Source organism: Equus asinus, chromosome X, assembly GCF_041296235.1.
Source record: "Equus asinus isolate D_3611 breed Donkey chromosome X, EquAss-T2T_v2, whole genome shotgun sequence".
In the NCBI taxonomy this organism is placed as follows: Eukaryota; Metazoa; Chordata; class Mammalia; order Perissodactyla; family Equidae; genus Equus; species Equus asinus.
This window is the reverse complement of record NC_091820.1, coordinates 107,781,585-107,799,083: the sequence shown is the minus strand read 5'-3', so window position 1 is coordinate 107,799,083 and position 17,499 is coordinate 107,781,585. Positions and strand designations below refer to the sequence as shown.

The 17,499-nt window shown below is 50.4% G+C and overlaps 1 long non-coding RNA gene across 3 annotated transcripts in view; it reads right to left on the bottom strand.

Moving 5' to 3' along the window:
* The window catches only part of LOC123282622 (uncharacterized), a 48,793-nt gene extending 37,798 nt beyond the window's left edge, over positions 1-10,995 (bottom strand). The window contains exon 1 of one of the 3 annotated variants that reach the window (XR_011499761.1): positions 10,845-10,995. This is a non-coding gene — a long non-coding RNA (uncharacterized lncRNA). Of the gene's footprint in view, positions 1-2,070; positions 2,316-10,844 lie in introns of those variants that run through there. The other 2 variants (XR_011499759.1, XR_011499757.1) reach the window with 2 other exon arrangements.
* Positions 10,996-17,499: the final 6,504 nt, after the last annotated feature.

The following is a 17,499-nucleotide window of genomic DNA, read 5'->3' as shown; positions in this document are numbered from 1 at the left end:
CAACAGTGGCCACTCTCAAAAGTGCCTGTGCCAATCTGTCGCTGGGCTGCCCTGTGGCCAAGGGGATGCGTCCAAGGTCCTGGGCCGCCCGAGCAGAACCTGCTGTAGCTCCGAGGGGAAGGGGCACGTGGCCCAATGGGCTAACGCCAGCCCCAAGCTCCTCCTGAGCACCTTCCGCCAGGCCAGCCCTGACCAGACCAGACATGGCGGCCACCGGGGCCTGGAGCCTTGGCCTCCTGGGCCCATCCCACCAGGAGCCTGGGCCGCGTCCCTCCTCCAGGTGCCTGGCTCTGGAGATGCCAGGGCCTGAGATCCGACCCCCGACCTGGGCTCAGGGGTCTGTCCTTTGTCTTACACAGGATGCTACCTTCATTCCTGGGCCATTCCTCCCCAGAAGCCAGCATGTAAGGCGCACGGGATCCATAAACACCTTCCTCTGGATGGCAGTATTGCACCAGAAATGCCAGCCTGCCCTTGCCCAGCTTCCTCTCCCTCCGCCCTTTGCTCGCGAAAAAACGCCAAGCCGTGTGGAGCCGCCCTCTGCCTCCAACTTTGGCCAGCTTTGGGAAACACCGCCATGCTGATCGCCTCTTGGGGCAGAGCAGTGGTCCCTGGTGGGGCTTCTGGCCTGCCTTCGCGGTCAGAAAGCAAGGGCTCCTCATTAAGGCACCCAGCAGTGGAGCCGCACCTCTCCGTCCTCGCCACATCTTTAGCCCTGCAGGTCAGCAAGAGACCTCAGGAAACGCACTGAGCACGGGGGCAGGGTCCCCACCAGCCCTGGCCGGTGCCCGTTGGGGCACACTCCCCGGGGCGTTCTCTCGGGGGCCCTGGAGGCCAGCCACACCGCGAGGCCTCGAGCCTCCGCACACAAAGAACGGCAGCCTACGGCCCCGCAGGGGCATCAAGAGTGAGGTCCATGTCCTGGCGGGCCCCAAGGGACCTGGCTCTTCTCCCAGAGTTTAGGCATGGATGTTGGCACACATGCCTCAGCTGCTAAGGTAGCTGGGTGGCCGCCTCAGAGATGCCAAAGAGTCCTTGCGCCTGGTCCAGGGTCCATCTCCTGATAGCTGAGCCACTGTGGGAAGGCTTGGGGTGGGAAAAGCCGCAGTGGGCTTCGCGGGTGAAGACATGCGTGTTTGGTGGTGAAGCGAGAGAGGGTGAGCGCACAGGGCTTGTGGTCTTCTTGCACACGGATCAGCCCATCTGCATCGCGGAACACCTCAGGGTCACATCAACAGCCCCTTGAAAACTCGCCTCTGCCACTCCGGGCGAATCCCAAGGGAGGAGAAGGTCACCTACCTCTGCCCCCACGCGTGGCAGAAACCCACTGGTTGACCGGGTAAAGTAGTCTGAAGACAAGAAGGGGACACAGGCCGCCACCTTGGCCTCAGTGCGCAATGTCGCTGCTCAGCCCCATGCCCCAAATGCTCCCCTTTGGCGAGAACTTGCAGAACTCAGCTTTCTTTCCTTCTGATGGGGAGGGGGTGACAGTCAGTTGGGTTCATTCTTTTCCCTGCCTGCTACCCGAGAACGTGCCACAAGTACCAATCAGGCCCCTAAACCGGGGAGGCAGCTTAGAGCGCGTTCCTGTAGCCTGAGAAATGTCCAGGTAACTTCGAGAGAAAGAGTACCCACTGTCCCGCCCGCACCTCATGACCCCTCCCACAGACAGAAAGACACACACGAAAGCACGCGCACACACAAACGCACACAGGCTGGGGAAAAGGTATACAGTTGGATGGCATCCTTTGTGTGCGCAGGAGGTCTGCCCCGCAGAGGAACATCCCCAAGCAAGCGCCTGTGTACGCAGAAGGTAGACGCCCTTTTGAACCCGGTCTGTGCGCCCCAGGGCAGAGACCTGTGTGTGTGCCAGCTACGGGGACCCACCTCCCTGGTTTCCTATTGTGTTACACAACTCCCACTTCAATCCCTAGAGAACCTTTCAGCATTTTTCCCTCCAAAGTGGACACGCTTCTCCCAAGGACTCAAGCCCGAGAGTTCTACCACCTCGTTCTTCCTAGCACAGGGAGCGAATATCCCGTCCTATCTCCGAAAAGCAACGCGTCTTACCCTCAGGTCGCCACCTCTGCAGGGTCATTCCGGTCCCTTCCAACTCTTCAGTCCTCGAACCCTGGCTGAACCACGCTGCCCTGGACACCCTCCTCTTCTCACTTGGGACAGTTGCTCCCTGAGTGCTAGGGGGAGGTGCAAGAACACGCACCGAAAGGGCCCTGGCCTCGGAACTGCCACATGGGTACTACCAGCGTTCCCAAATGGATGCGTCCTCCCAGAAACCGCCCAACCCCAGGGCCACGTGGAACTTCGTCTGATTCTCCCAGTGCAGTCTCAGCCGTCCGTGTGCCTCGGGGGCCCACGGGAAGGGAGGCGGAGCCGTGCGCGATCACACCCCGTGAAGGCACGAGTGTCCGCCACCCCTCTCTGGGTTGCCTGCGCCCTCGCGGTCCCTTCTGAGGCGCAGAAGTCCTTGGCCCGGCTCGGGTCCAAAGGCTCATTCCGGACACTCTCGGCCGCCGGGACTTCAAGCCAGGCTCACAGACAGCGCGCCTTCCTGCCCGGCTGAAACCCAGAGTCTCCGTTCTCCTAGGTCTGCCACCATCCCTCTGGGTTCAGTTCTGACCGCAACGCCAAGGCCCGCGTCTAGCCCTCAGAGCACAAGTGGGAGCGATGGGAGACCCCCAGAGGAGGGGTGAGCCTCCTGGGGAACAGCCTAGCCCCAAGAGAATGGCCTGCGTTGGCCCATACATGGCCGCAACAAGGGGAGGGTGCAGGAGTTGCACCGGATCCACAGTGGGTTGGGCTTGGGGTTGTGGCCCCTGCGCCACATGGCTCCGGGGGTCGGGCCCCACGGTATATCCTACCGCCCATCTCGTGACCTATGACACGGAGGGTGTTGGTCCCCGCTGGGCACCAGCAACCCAAGAAGGACATGGTCCTCTGGAGTCACGGGATCCAGGCGCATCTCGCTGACTCCTGCCAGGAGTAGGCCAGCGCAGACCTAACCCCAGGCCTCCTGGGCAGTGTGACCCAGGTCCTCTCTTTCTGGAAGGCACCTGGGACTTCAAGCAGGGCGGTCAACGGTTATGGAGGCGTTAAGGGGTGCACCTTCTGTGGGGGCTGCTGTTTGTGCCAAGGCCCAAAAGGCGGGAGGCTGCCAGGCTCTCGGGATAGGCACTGGGAACCAGGAGACCCAGGAGTCGACACCATGCCCTGGGGATCCGAAAGGAGGCTGGCAGGCATCCAAAGCCTCTTCTCCCACTGCTCCCCTACTCCATCCCCTTCTAAAGCCTCTTCCCCCAGGAGGGCTCTCTGGAGAGTGACAGGGGCTGCAATTGGCACCCTTCCAGGAGGTCTACAGAAGGGGATGGAACGCCCATCCCTGAGGGGCCCTCATGAGGACTCAGCATTGGAGGACGCAGGGGCAGGGCGGAGGTGAGCACACGAGCAGGAAGCACTGCCCCAGGCAGCTCCCACTGGACTGGGGCAGGCTGGTGCGTGGGGGTGGGGAGCAAGGCACTATGTGCCCCAGAGCTTCTTCCACAAGGGGGCTATCAGGACAGCCTGGGTCTCCACATCTGATCTATGAGTCCAGGAATGGGAGCCTCTTTGGGAGCCCATGGCCCAGGGTCAGTGCTGCATGGTTGGAGGATGTATGGAAAGTGTAGGGTCGGGTAGGGGGCGTGGGGAGCGAGCAGCCTTTGTCCAACTGGCCTGATCCTCGATGTTGCTCTCTCCACACAGGTACCTCGACGACCAGGTCTGAAGGGATCATGAGAGACCAGGTCTTAAGGGATCGTGAGACTCTGGCACAGCAGCCAGGGCCATTCCTTCCGTGGCCCCTAGACTCTCACGGGACCTTGGAAAAGGTGGCCCGGGAAGCCAAATGCTGTCAACGCAGCACGCGGTGGGGGACCAGTCCGCCTGGACTGGAGTTCGGGAGCACTGAGGAGACCGAGTCTCCGAAACCCCGTGCGAGGGCACCACGGCCGCCTCGTCTCTCTTAGTTACTGCTTCTTCAGCTCAGGCCTTGGAGGAGGGGGCTGTTGCTGCTTCTGCACCGGCTCACCCCATGAGGGCCTGTACCTTTGGGACCCTGCTCACAGGAACCCCCAATCCCACGCCGCCCCAGACCGGCCTCCCGCACCCAGCAACCACTCCAAGTCTCCTTGATGCTGGGCGGCCAGGCTTCACAACACCCGATCCTCAGAGCCGGCCAAGGAGACATCTCGGGTCCCCCCTGCGCCAATGACGGCCAACCTACAGTGCCAGCTGCGGTCTGGCTGGGCTGCCCTGTGGCCAACCAGGGGTATTCAAGGCCCCGGGCGCCCCCAGGCGGAACTTGCTCTTGCTCCGAGGGGAAGTATCATGCGAACCAAAAGCCACAACTCCGCGACACTGAGCGCCTTCGGAGCAGCTTCCGCCAGGCCAGAACAGACATGGCGGCCTCCAGGTCCACGAGCCTTGGCCTCCTGGACCCGTCCCACCAGGCGCCCGAGCCGCGCGCCTCCTCCCAGTGCCTGGCTCTCGAGCTGCCAGGGCCTGAGACCAGACCCAGGCCATGGCCTGTCCCTCCAGCTGCCCTGGACCCAGCCTTTACTCCTCAGCCGCTCCTCCGCGGGAAGCCAGCAAGCATGGCGCGCGGGATTCGCCAACGCCTTCCTCTGGATGGCAGTATTGCACTAGAAATGTCAGCCTGCCTTCACTTAGAGTCCTCTTCCTCCGCCCTTTGCTGGCGAAAAAACGCCAACCCATGTGGAGCTGGCCTGTGCCTCCAACATGGCGGCTCCCCAACTTGTCCGCTTTCCGGGAGCACCTCCCCGTCGAGCGCTTCGCAGGGCAGAGCACTGGTCCCTGGTGGGTCCTCTCCGCCTGCCTCTGCGGTCAGAAAGCAAGGGCTCCTGGTCGAGGCACCCAACAGTGGAGGCGCACCTCTCCGTCCTAGCCACATCTTTGCCCTGCAGGCCCGCAGGAGACCTCTAGAGATGAACTGAGGGCAGGTGCAGGGTCCCCACCAGCCCCAGCCGCTGCCCCGTCGGGGCTCACTCTCCCCACGGCATTCTCACGAGGCCCCCAGGGCCAGCCTTACCTCGATGGCTCGAGCAGCCGCACACAAAAGGCGGCGGCCAACAGGTCCCGGGCAGGTCGCATCGAGTGAGGTGCATCTGCTGCCGGCCCCCGAGGGACCTGGCTCTTCTCCCACGGGACCCCAGAGTTTAGATATGGACTGTGGCACTCGCGGCTCAGTCGGGAGGGCAGCTGGCAGCCTGCCCCAGAGAGTCCAAGGCGTCCTTGCGCCTGGCCCAGGGTCCATCTCCTGACAGCTGGGCCGCCTTGGGAAGGTTCAGGGTGGGAAATGACTCGGTGGGCTTCTGCGGGTGGAGACGTGCACTTGGTGGCAGAGCGGGGGAGGGCCAGCGCACAGGGCCTGTGGTCTTCTTGCCCAGCTGCTATGAGGAGCACCTTACCGTCAAAACAAGGACCCCCTGAGAACATGCCCCCAAAGCTCAGGGCGAATTCCAAGGGAGAAGAAGTGCATCCACCCCCCGCCCCAACAGCCCCACATGCGTGGCAAGAACCCACTGACTGACCAGTTAATGTGGTGTGATTCAGACAACAAGAGTAGGCAGGCCGCCACCCTTGCCTCCATGGGCACTGGTGCCACGCCCACCTCCAAAACTGCCCTTTTGGGAGAACCGGCAAAACTGTGCTTTCTTTCCTGTTGGGGGGGGGGGGGGACGGAGTCAGTTGGGTTTTTCATTCTTTTCCCTGCCAGGCTAACTGTGAACGTGTCGCCCCACAAGTCCCATGGAGGCCCCGGGAAGCCGCTAGAACACATTTGTGTTGGCCTAGAAGCATCAAGTGAACCTCAAGAGAGCTCACTCTCCCCCCACAGGACCCTTGCCACAGACACGCGCATACACACATGCACCCCCATGCATGTACAGACACACCCAGGCTGGGGAAAAGGTAGGTCACAGTTGGATGTCATCCTTTTCATCCACAGGAGGTCGGCGCCGAAGAGCAAACCCAAGCAAGAGCCTGTGTAGGCGGAAGGTGGACGTCCTTTTGAACCCCCGTCTGTGCGCCCCAGGGCAGAGACGTGTGTGCACCTCAGCCAGAGGGACCCATCTCCCTGGTTTCCTATTGTGTTACAGTCCTCCCACTTCAACTCCTAGAGAACATTTCCTCTTTTTTCCCTCCAAAGCGGACCCGCTTCTCCCAAGGACTCAGGCGCGAGAGCCCCACCACCTGGCTCCTCCTAGCGCAGGGAACAAATATCCAGAATATCCCGTCCCACCTCGGGAAGACAATGCTTCCCACCCTCAGGTTACCACCTCTGCAGGGTCCTTCTGTTCCCTCCCCACTCTTCAGTCCTTCGAACTCTGGCTGAATTCACAACAACGCCCTGGACACTCTCCTCTGCTCACCTGGGACAGTCGCTCCCTGACTGCTGGGGGGAGGTGCAAGAACACGCATCAAAAGGGCCCGGGTCTCGGGACTGCCACATGGGTACTGCCCAGCGTTCCCAAAGGGATGAGTCCTCCCGGAGACAGCCCGGCCCCGGGCCGGGGGGGACTTGGTGCGATTCTCCCAGTCCAGGCTCGCCAGTCCGCGAGCCTCGGGCGCCTCCGGGAAGGGAGGTGCAGCTGCGCGGGCCCGCCCCCATGAAGGTACAAGTGTCCGCCGCCCCTCTCTGGGTTGCCTGCGCCCTCGCGCTCCCTTCTGAAGCGGAGAAGGCCTTGGCCCGGCTCGGGTCCAAAGGCTTATTCCGGACACTCTCAGCCGCCCGGACTTGCAAGCAGGCTCACAGAGTGCGCATTCCCGCCCGCGGATACCAGGAGTCTCCGTTCTCCAAGGTCTGCCACGATCCCTCTGGGTTCGGTTCTGACCGCAACGCCAAGGACCACGTCTAGCCCTCAGAGTACAAGCGGGAGCAACGGGAGACCCCCGGAGGAGGGGTCAGCTGCCTGGAGAACGGCGCGCGTCCTCGACAAGGGACGGTGCCGCAGGCGCATCGGATCTCCAGCGGGTTGGGATTGGGGTCGCGGCCCCCGCGCCACAGGGCTCTCGGGGTCAGGCCCCATAGTATCCCCTACCACCTGTCTTATGACCTGTGACACAGAGGGTGTCGGTACCACTCGGGACCGGCAACCCGAGAAGGACATGGTCCTCTGGAGTCTAGGGACCCAGGCGCATCTGCCTGACTGTTGCGCAGAGCAGGCCAGCGCAGCCCTAACGCCTGGGCCTTCGGGGCATATTCTCAGGAGTCACCCAGAGAACAGCATGAGTGTTACACACGGGTCAGTGCAACCTCTCAGTTGGAATGGAACCGGGTTCCCTACCAGAGATACCAAAGGGAATTAGCAAGTGAAGGAGGGTCACTCTGTTTATTACTTTTAACACAAGTCCAGAAATCAAATATAAATAGCTCCAAATCAGTGTAAAAAGCCTTATTCTCTAGGCAATGCTTGAACTAGTCTCTCCTTTAAAAATATTTTATGTATTTTATTTTATTTCACTTACCAGTCAAGGGTCTGTGTTATGTCAAAGGATGAATAATATCAATGGAAGACTTTCAAGAAGAAAACGATCAGCATTTGGTAACCCTTCGTCTCAGTGGAAATGTTTATCCCTCTTACTAGTCCTTGGAAATGAAGGGTAACACAAGCCTATTACATTTTGCTTTCTTTTGATGCTCTTTAACAGTGTCTGGGTCATAGTCTGCAGTTTCTTAAGCCCATCTTGTTATGTTTTAGTAAGGGTGACCCTTTTATTATATATTAATTGAGATATTCATCATCTTCTGGCGTCTGATCAAAGTCTGTTGTCCACATTTCTTGTCTAAAACAGTGATTGAGCCCCTAAATTCCTTGACTTCCAGTTGATTTCAAGTTCCTTTTGTTTGGAAAGCCTCCTGGGTCCTCAAGCAGGTAGTCTAGCTTGTCTATTTTCATCATGGTCCAGTGTGAGCTTTGGCCAAAAGGACTCACTGTGAGCACCTTGCTTACAGCCTTGGGTATGGCCCACAAGTTTGTGTGGATCAGGATCTAGCCGCTGACTTAATAAATAAGAAGGTCTCAGACAGCATCTTTCCTAGTTACTAACTTTCACAATGCTTAGAATCTCAGAATGTGTAAAAGTGTGGAAGTTCAAGGGTTTCACACCCATCCAATGAGGTGTTTAAAAAAAGTAGTGACATTTAATCTCTGTTTGCAACACTGCAGGTAAGAGGGAAAAAATTTCAGAGACATTGATTTATCACTTCTTTTCCTCCAATCTTACCCACTCAGTGCTCAAAAATCCAACAAGCAGAGGGGTATGCTTCAAATTTTTTTGACCTTTTGAAGAGTTGTTTAGAATATGGAAAATCTACCATTCAGTGATACCGAGAAAGTTAATGAGATTCTTGACAATCAAAGTGTTTACCAATACTTTTTACAAGCCAATTCTATGAATAAATATCCAGTTAGAAATAAAATGAACAGGATTTTAAAATATCAATAATGAAAGATTACATGATTAGGAGTAATCTAGGAAATCTACACGAGGGAATCTATAGAAGTCCTGAAGGACAGAAAAACAGACTTAAGAATAAAGATATACTATATTCTCAAGTAGAGATACTTAACCTCATGAACATATCAATTCTTCATCAGTTAGTCAATCTAATGCAATCCCAAGGAAAATCCAAAAGGCTTTTGAAGGCTTTGTTATTTTCCATTGTTCATAAGGGACAATAAACACCCAGGAATACCTAAGAGAGTTATGACGATGAACAGCAGTGTTGTGAGAGAACCAGTCTTAACACATGTGAAAATATAGAGTAGAACAGAAAGTCCAAGAATAAACCTGAAGACATACAAGAATTTAGCAAACAGGGGCCAGCCCGTTGGCGTAGTGGTTAAGTTCTTGTAATAGGATTCGGTGGCCCAGGGTTCACAGGTTTGGATCACAAGCACAGACCTAGCACCAATCATCAAGCCACTCTGTGGCAGCATCCTTAATGAAGTAGAGGAAGACTGGCAAGAGATGTTAGCTCAGGGCCAATCTTCCTCACACAGACACACACAAAAGAATTTAGTAAACAAAAAAAGAATTGAGTAAACAACAAAGCAGTCTTCCACATCAGCAGAGTAAGGATGGCCTTGGGACAAAGGGCTAGCCATCTACAATAGGCTCTTAGTTTCACACCTCTCACAATAAACAAGGATAAACTCTATAGGGATTCAAGAATTAAATGTACAATGAACAGAACCATACAACTACCAGAAGAAATAATGTGCAGATTCCTTTATAACCTCAGAGCAGGAAAAGCCTTTCATACCTTTGACTCAAAAGCCCATTTAAAAAAATGGATAAATGTGAACACATAAAATTCATCATGTTCAAAAAACCCACACAGTTAGCAAAGCAGTGATAAATGGGAAAAAGTATTTTCAATTCACATCACTAGTCTTCCCAACACATATATATATAGTGTGGGCTTCTAGATATCATTTAAGAGTAGCAACCCAAAAGAAAAAGACATTAACAGTTCCCAGAAAAAGAAACACAAAAGGCTCTTAAATATACAGAAAGATTCCCCAGCCACTCATATAAGGGAAATACAAACAAAAACTACACTATTGCATAATTTCTTACATATTATGAATGCACAACCAAGACGTGCCCAGCTGAGGGCCTGTATTACCTGCCATTTCCTGACCTCTTATGAGTCTGATTTGTTTCAAGTGGCCCCAAGTTCCCTTAACCCATGAAACGGTTATAATCCCACTGTAAACCAAGTATAGTCTTCTATATGAAAATGCCTGCCCCTTATATCTCGATTGCCCTTTCATGCAATCAAATCTTCTTTGCAGAAGTTGAGTTTCTTAAATTTTGGAAATAAAACCAATATTCTGCCTCACTATCTAACAAGAAACGAGCATGCACGCAAGCACCACACATCCCCCTTAACAATGTCATCGAAAAATAACTAACATAATTGGGTTTTCTTTCCTTTTGGACATTTTGTCCACATACAATTTGTTCACCTTATTCATATTTTGTATTATTACCAATAACTTTTATCTTTGATACCCAAAAATCATTTCTTTAAAAAGCTCCATTTTTTTCATTAATAAGAGGCATCCTCCTTTCAGATCCTCCTATTTCACAGAAGTGTAAACAGATGAAGATATAAACCACCAGTATTTCCATCACTTAGGGAGAGCCCCTGAAAATTTGGAGGCTTGTTCTTCCATGTGGTTAAACGCATACGCAGAAATGGAGCTGTAATTTTCTTAGGTTAAAAATTCATTAAATGTTGCTTCTCTAGGGACAGATTCCGGGGACCCAGGCCCTGACGGCAGCGCCCTCCATCCAAACCGACCCGGTTGACCCACCTGCGGCCACGTACACGGGGAGGGCTGGGAGGACGGAGGAGGAACCCAGGCCACCCTCTGGCCACAGGGGAACGCTTCCGGGCCCACCGACGGGGCAAGGCCGGAGGGGCTCTCCTCGGGGGCCCGCCCATCCCGCGCCAGGGCACAGACCTTAGGCGGCGGTACGGAGCCCGCGCCCGCGCACAGCCAGCCCCGCCCGCCCCCCGAGCCGCCGCCGCGGCCACCACTGGCCTCGGTCGCACGCGGGGCACAGGCTGCCCACACGTGGAGGACAGGGCCGGGGCCAGAGGCCAGAAAGGCCGCCCCAGCCCAGCCCCCAGCCCCGCGCCCCGCGTCAGGGGAAGGCAGGCGAGGCACCTACCGGCTGAGGCCACGCACCCGCGGGAAAAACCCGCCCGCACCACGTCATGTAGCCGTGGGGCACCCCAGGCACCGCCTCACCTCGGATCCTGGGTAGGCAACCACCGCCTGTCCTCATCACCGCTGCTTCTCTTCCTCTTTCCTGGGAGGGGGTGAGGGCTGAAAGAATCCAGGGGCGGGAAGAGTAGGAGAAATCCAGTATCCCTAGTGCCGGCCCCGCCCAGGGGAGGGGTGCGACAGCCTCAGAAGGTCCAGGTGCAAGAAGGGGCGGGGAGAGGGGGGCTTGGGAAAGTCGGACGGGAAACTTCCTCTCTTTTGCCATTTGCCCCGGAGAACCCATTTGTCGCCATTGTGGGGTCCCTGCTGGCAAGAGGGCAAACGATGAATGTGATGAAATAAAAAGGAAAATTTACCGGTCGACAGTCGCAAAGCTATTTAGAGGAAAAAGAAGTTTAAATAAGTGCACTTTCAAACGCTGTTGCAAGTTTGCATCATTCATATGCCTGAGATTATTAAAACTTGAATTGGTCCCTCCTCAGCTGAGAGGCAGGATCCTGAGAGCAGGCGCTCCCTGCGCCCCGTCACCTTCCGCTCCTTGCCAAGGACCTGCTCCGCAGCCAGCGCCTCTTCCTCCGTTTTCCCCGGGCTGCTGCAGGTGGCGTCCACAGCCCGAGGTGGGTGGGGTGTGCTGGATCCGAAGCAGTCACAGCGACTCGCAAGTTTCTCCGGCCTGGCTGGTGCCTTCATTTATTTCTTCCTTCCTATTGAGAAAAGGAACACGCTTCTCTTGCAAAATAATGCTCTGCTAATGGAGACACGTGTAGTCTAGAGAGGAAAAGGAAGATAACAGGTGATACCCCAGCATAGAGATGAGGGGTGTTACATTGGGGCGTGTATCATCCCAGGAGGTTGTTCCCTAAGGACAAAGAGAGAGCAAGGGAGACATGCAAATAAAGATCCTTTAAAAACAGTAGTCTGAGGAGTTCCCTAGGCCCAGGGGTAAACTGCAAGCTGTTTGGTGAGTAAAACAATTAACTCTGAAGATATTTTTGCTGATTGTTTCCTTTGACAAATGTAACACTTGCTTATTTTTTAAGAAAAAAACATCAGAATGCAGAAGTGCTTCAAGGGAGAACTGAAGTTACCCCTGCCCGCATCCACTCCCCAGTGTAACCACCCTTAAAAGAAACCCTTCTAAAAGACACCCAGGAGCTCTGCATCAGCCCCAGGGCAGCGTAACTGACTGCTGACTGCTGACTGCCCCTAACTCCTCAGAATTTCCCGCCACCATTCCACTCCCCCACAGAGGACCTGCGAAAGCTCAGGCCCCTCCGAGACCACCTGCTGTCTGGCTACTCCCAGCCTTGGGCTCGGGCTCTGACTCACAGCCCCTTTCTCTCACCCCCTTTCTCTCTCTGCCCTTTGGGCAGGGGTGGGGGGATTTCCAGGGCAGGAGGGAGGAGGACAATGAGGACCCTGAGGTGCTTTGTCCCGGCCAGGCAGCTGCCTTTTTGCATTTCAGGTCAACACAGGAAATCTCTCAAAGCCCAGCCATCCTCAACTGCTAGGGGGTGAAGGGAAGGGTGCCTGTTGGGCCACAACTTCCCCACCTTAGGAGAGGGTGCAAAGTGAGAGAGCGTCCACCTCCTCCCCAGGTGGAATTACCTGACTGCTCCCTGGGCCCCGCATCTCAGCCCCTCTGGCTCCTCCCTGTGTTTCTTTTCCTTCACTTTAGGGAGTAGTGCCCATTTCCTCACGTGGAGATCCAAGTCAAAGACTTTTTTCTGTCCCCGTCCCCTGGACAGACGCAGATTCAATAACTACTCATTGTGCCAGGAAACCGAGGTCTAAATGGCTTTGCCATTGTCAACCAGGGTTGCACAGCACGGACTAACACACTTGGGGCTCCCATGCTGCAAAGCCATTGCTCTCTCCTTGCAAATAGCCAATAAGCACACAAAAAAGGCCCGACATCATTAGTCATTAGGGAAATCAAAATCACAGGAGATACCACTCTACACCTATTAGGACAGCTATGATAAAAAGATGGAAAACAACAAGGGTAATAAGGATGCGAAGAAACTGGAACCCTCATACACTGCTGGTGAGAATATGAAATGGTAAGGACGCTGTGGAAAGCGGTTTGGCCTTTCCACCATAAGTTGAACATAGAGTGACCACGTGACCAGCAATTCCGCTCCTAGGCATATATCCTGGGGAACTGAAGACAGATATTCAAACAAGAACTTGTACATGAATCTTTATGGCAGAATTATTCATACAGCCAAAAAGGAAGAACCCAAATGTCCATCAACTGATGAATGTTTAAATAAAATGTGCTATATCCATACCTTGGGTTTTTATTTAGCCATAATATGAAAGGAAGTATGGATACATGATACAAAATGGATTAACGTTGAAATTATGATACATGAAAAAAGCTAGACACCAAAGAACACACACTGTAAGATGTCATTCACATGAAATGTCCAGAACAGGCAAATCTACAGAGATAGGAAGTCAATTAGTGGATGCCAGGGGCTAGTGAAGGAAGGATGTTGGGAGGAAAAGTTTTCCTCTACCATCTTAGGTTCAAGTAGCTAGGGTCCTGAAAATTAATTAACAGTATATTAACAGGAGAAAAGTTTATTTACTATGTGGGAACTGTCAGATGAAGAGGTTCCCTAAACAGCTAGAGATGGGGGCTTATACACCAACTTCATAAGGAGGGGAGGTGGATCAGGACTTCCAAGTTTGGCAGGTTCTGGTGAGGCTTGTTTACACAATCTTTTTGAATGTTCTAATAGCCAAGATCAGGCTTCCATTATTAGAGACCCCCTGAACTGGGGGAGGGAGGGTTGTGGCAGCTGTGTTTTGTAAAGCTCTGGTTTAGTCAGATAAGGGGAGTTCAGAAAAGCCTTGTTTCTGCCTCTGTTGTAGCTCAGATGTTTTCACTTTGAAGTAATCTTTATACCATTCAGGTGGATTATCAGTCCCATCAGGAGAATGGGGAATGACTGATAGAAGTATGGACTTTCCTTTTTGGGTGATGAAAATGTTCTAAAATTTATTGTGGTCACATGTCTGCAATTTTCTGAACATACTAAAAAATAGTGACTTGCACAGTTTAATATGGTGAATTATATGGTATGTGAATGGCATATCAATAATAAAAATCTAAACCAGTGCATCAATTTAATAAAATTTAGGTAAAAGATTGATGGAAAGATTTTTTTATGTCTTTTTTTATGGCTGAGTGGTATTCCATTGTATTAATATACCACATCTTCTTTATCCACTCATCTGTTGATGGGCACTTGGGTTGCTTCCACGTCTTGGCTACTGTGAATAAGGCTGTGATGAACATAAGGGGTGCATAAATCTCTTTGAATTGTTGATTTCATATACTTTGGAAGAATACCAAGCAGTGGGATAACTGAATCATATGGTATTTCTAATTTTAATTTTTGGAGAAATCTCTCTACTGTTTTCCATAGTGGCTGCACCAGTTTTCATTCCCACCAGCAGTGTATGAGGGTTCCATTTTCTCCACACCCTCTCCAACATTTATTGTTTTTTGTCTTGTTAATTATAGCCTTCTGATGGGTGTGAGGTGATAGCTCATTGTGGTTTTGATTTGCATTTCCCTAATAATTAGTGATGTTGAACATCTTTTCATGTGTCTGTTGGCCATCTGTATATCTTCTTTGGAAAAATATCTGTTCATATATTCTGCCCATTTTTTTGATCAGGTTGTTCAGTTTTTTGCTGTTGAGTTGTATGAGTTCTTGATATGTTTTGGAAGTTAACCCCTTCTGCATATGTGATTTGCAAATATTTTCTCTCAAATGATGTGTTGTCATTTTGTTTTGTTGATGGTTTCCGGTGCTGTGTAGAAGCTTTTTAATCTGATCTAGTCCTACTTGTTTATTTTCTCTTTTGTTTCCCTTGCCTGAGAAGACATGGTATTCGAAAAGATGCTGCTAAGCCTGATTTCAAAGAGTGTACTGCTTATATTTTCTTCTAAGACTTTCATGGGTTCAGGTCTTACATGCAAGTCTTTAATCCATTCTGGGTTCATTTTTGTGTCTGGTCTAAAACAATGGTCTATTTTCATTCTTTTGCATGTGACTGTCCAGTTTTCCCAACATCGCTTATTGAAGAGACTTTCCTTTCTCCATTGTATGTTTTTGGCTCTTTTGTCAAAAATTAGCTGTCCATAGACGTATGGCTTTATTTCTGGGCTTTCAGTTCTGTTCCATTGATCTGTGTGTCTGTTTTTGTCCCAGTACCATGCTGTTTAGATTACTATAGTTTTGTAGCATAATCTGAATTCAGGGATTGTGATACCTCCAACTTTGTTCTTTTTTCTCGGGATTGTTTTGGCTATTTGGGGTCTTTTGTTGTTCCATATAAATACTAGGATTCTTTGTTCTATTTCCCTGAAGAATGTCATTGGGACTCTGATTGGGATTGCATTGAATCTGTAGATTGCTTTAGGTAATATGGACATTTTAACTATGTTTATTTTTTTCAATCCATGAGCATGGAATATCTTTCTGTTTCTTTATGTCTTCTTCGATTTCTTTCAATAACGTCATAGTTTACAGTGTATAGGTCTTCCACCTCCGTGGTTCTATTTATTCCTAGGTATTTTATTATTTTCGTTTTGATCATAAATGGCATTGTATTCTTGACTTCTCTTACTGTTCGTCATTAGTGTACAGTAATACAACTGATTTTTGTATGTTGATTTTGTATCCTGTAACTTTACTGTATATATTGATTATTTCTTGTAAATTTTGGTGGATTCGTTATGTGTTTCTATATAGAGAAGCACATCATATGCAAACAGGCAGAATTTCACTTCATCCTTTCCAATTTGGATCCCTTTTATTTCTTTTTTTTGCCTAATTGCTCTGGCTAAAACTTCCAGTACTATGTTGAATAAGAGCAGTGACAGTGGGCATCATTGTCTTGTTCCTGTTCTCAGAAGAATGGCTTTCAGATTTCCTCTGTTGAGTATGATGTTGGCTGTGCGTTTGTCATAAATGGCTTCTATTGTGTTGAGGCATTTTCCTTCTATACCCATGTTATTGAGAGTTTTTATCCTAAACGGATGTTGGATCTTGTCAAATGCTTTCTCTGCATCTATTGAGATGGGCATGTGGTTTCTTCTTCACTTTGTTAATATGGTGAATCATGTTGATTGATTTGCAGATGTTGAACCATCCTTGTGTCCCTGGAATAATTCCCACTTGATCATAGTGTATGATCCTTTTAATATATTGTTGTATTCGATTTGCTAATATTTTGTTGAGGATGTCTGCATCTATGTTCATCAGCAACATTGGCCTGTAATTCTCCTTTTTGTGTTGTCCTTGTCTGGTTTTGGTATCAGAGTGATGTTGGTCTCATAGAATGAGTTAGGAAGCTTCTCCTCCTCTTCAGTTTTTTGGAAGAGTTTGAGAAGGAGAGGTGTTAAATCTTCTCTGAATGTTTGGTAGAATTCACCACAGAAGACTTCTGCTCCTGGGCTTTTGTTTGTTTGGTGGTTTTTGATTACTGTTTCTATCTCTTTGCTTGTGATTGGTCTATTCAGATTCTCTATTTCTTCTTGATTCAGTTTTGGCAGGTTGTGTGAGTCTAAGAATTTGCACATTTCTTCTAGGTTATCCAGTTTGTTGGCATATAGCTTTTCATAGTGTTCTTTTAGAATCTTTTGTATTTCTGTGGTGTCCATTTTCATTTCTCCTCTTGCATTTCTGATTTTGTTTATTTGGATCTTCTCTCTTTTTTTCTTAGTGAGTCTGGCTAAGGATTTGTCAATTTTGTTCATCTTCTCAGAGAACCAACTCTTAGTTTCATTGTGTTTTCTACGGTGTTTTTAGTCAGTATTTCATTGGTTTCTGCCCTGATTTTTATCATTTCTTTTCTTATACTGACTTTGGGCTGTGTTTTTTCTTCTTTTTCTGGTTCTTTTATGCATAGGGTAAGCTTGTTTATTTGAGATTTTTCTTTCTTTTTGAAGTAGGCCTGTATTGGTATAAATTTCACTTTTAGTACTGCTTTTGCTGCATCCCATAAGGGTTGGTATGTTGTGTTTTCATTTTCACTTGTCTCCAGATACTTTTTGATTCCTCCTTTGATTTCTTCATTGATCCAATGTTTGCTCAGTAACATGTTGTTTAGTCTCCACATGTGTCACTTGCCCAGCTTTTCTCTGGTAGTTGATTTCTAGTTTCATAGCACTGTGGATGGAAAAGATGCTTGATATGATTTCAATGTTCTTAAATTTATTGAGGCTTGCCTTGTTTTGCAACATATGGTTGGGAATGTTCTTTTGGAATGTTCCATGTGCACTTGAGAAGAATGTGTGTTCTGCTGTTTGTGGATGGAATGTTCTATATATGTCAAGTCCATCTGGTCTAGTGTTTCATGTAAGGCATTCTTTCTTTATTGACTTTCTGTCCGAATGATATATCTATTGACATATGTGAGGTGTTAAGGTCCCCTAGTATAATTGTGTTGCTGTCAATTTCTCCCTTTAGGTCTGTTAATATTTGCTTTTTATACTTTGGTGCTCCTGTGTTAGGTGTATGTATATTCATAATTGTTATGTCTTCTTGGTGAAATGTCCATTTTATCATTATATACAGCCCCTCTTTGTCTCTCATTGTCTTTTTTATCTTGATGTCTGCTTTGTCTGATATAAGTATGGCAACACCTGCTTTCT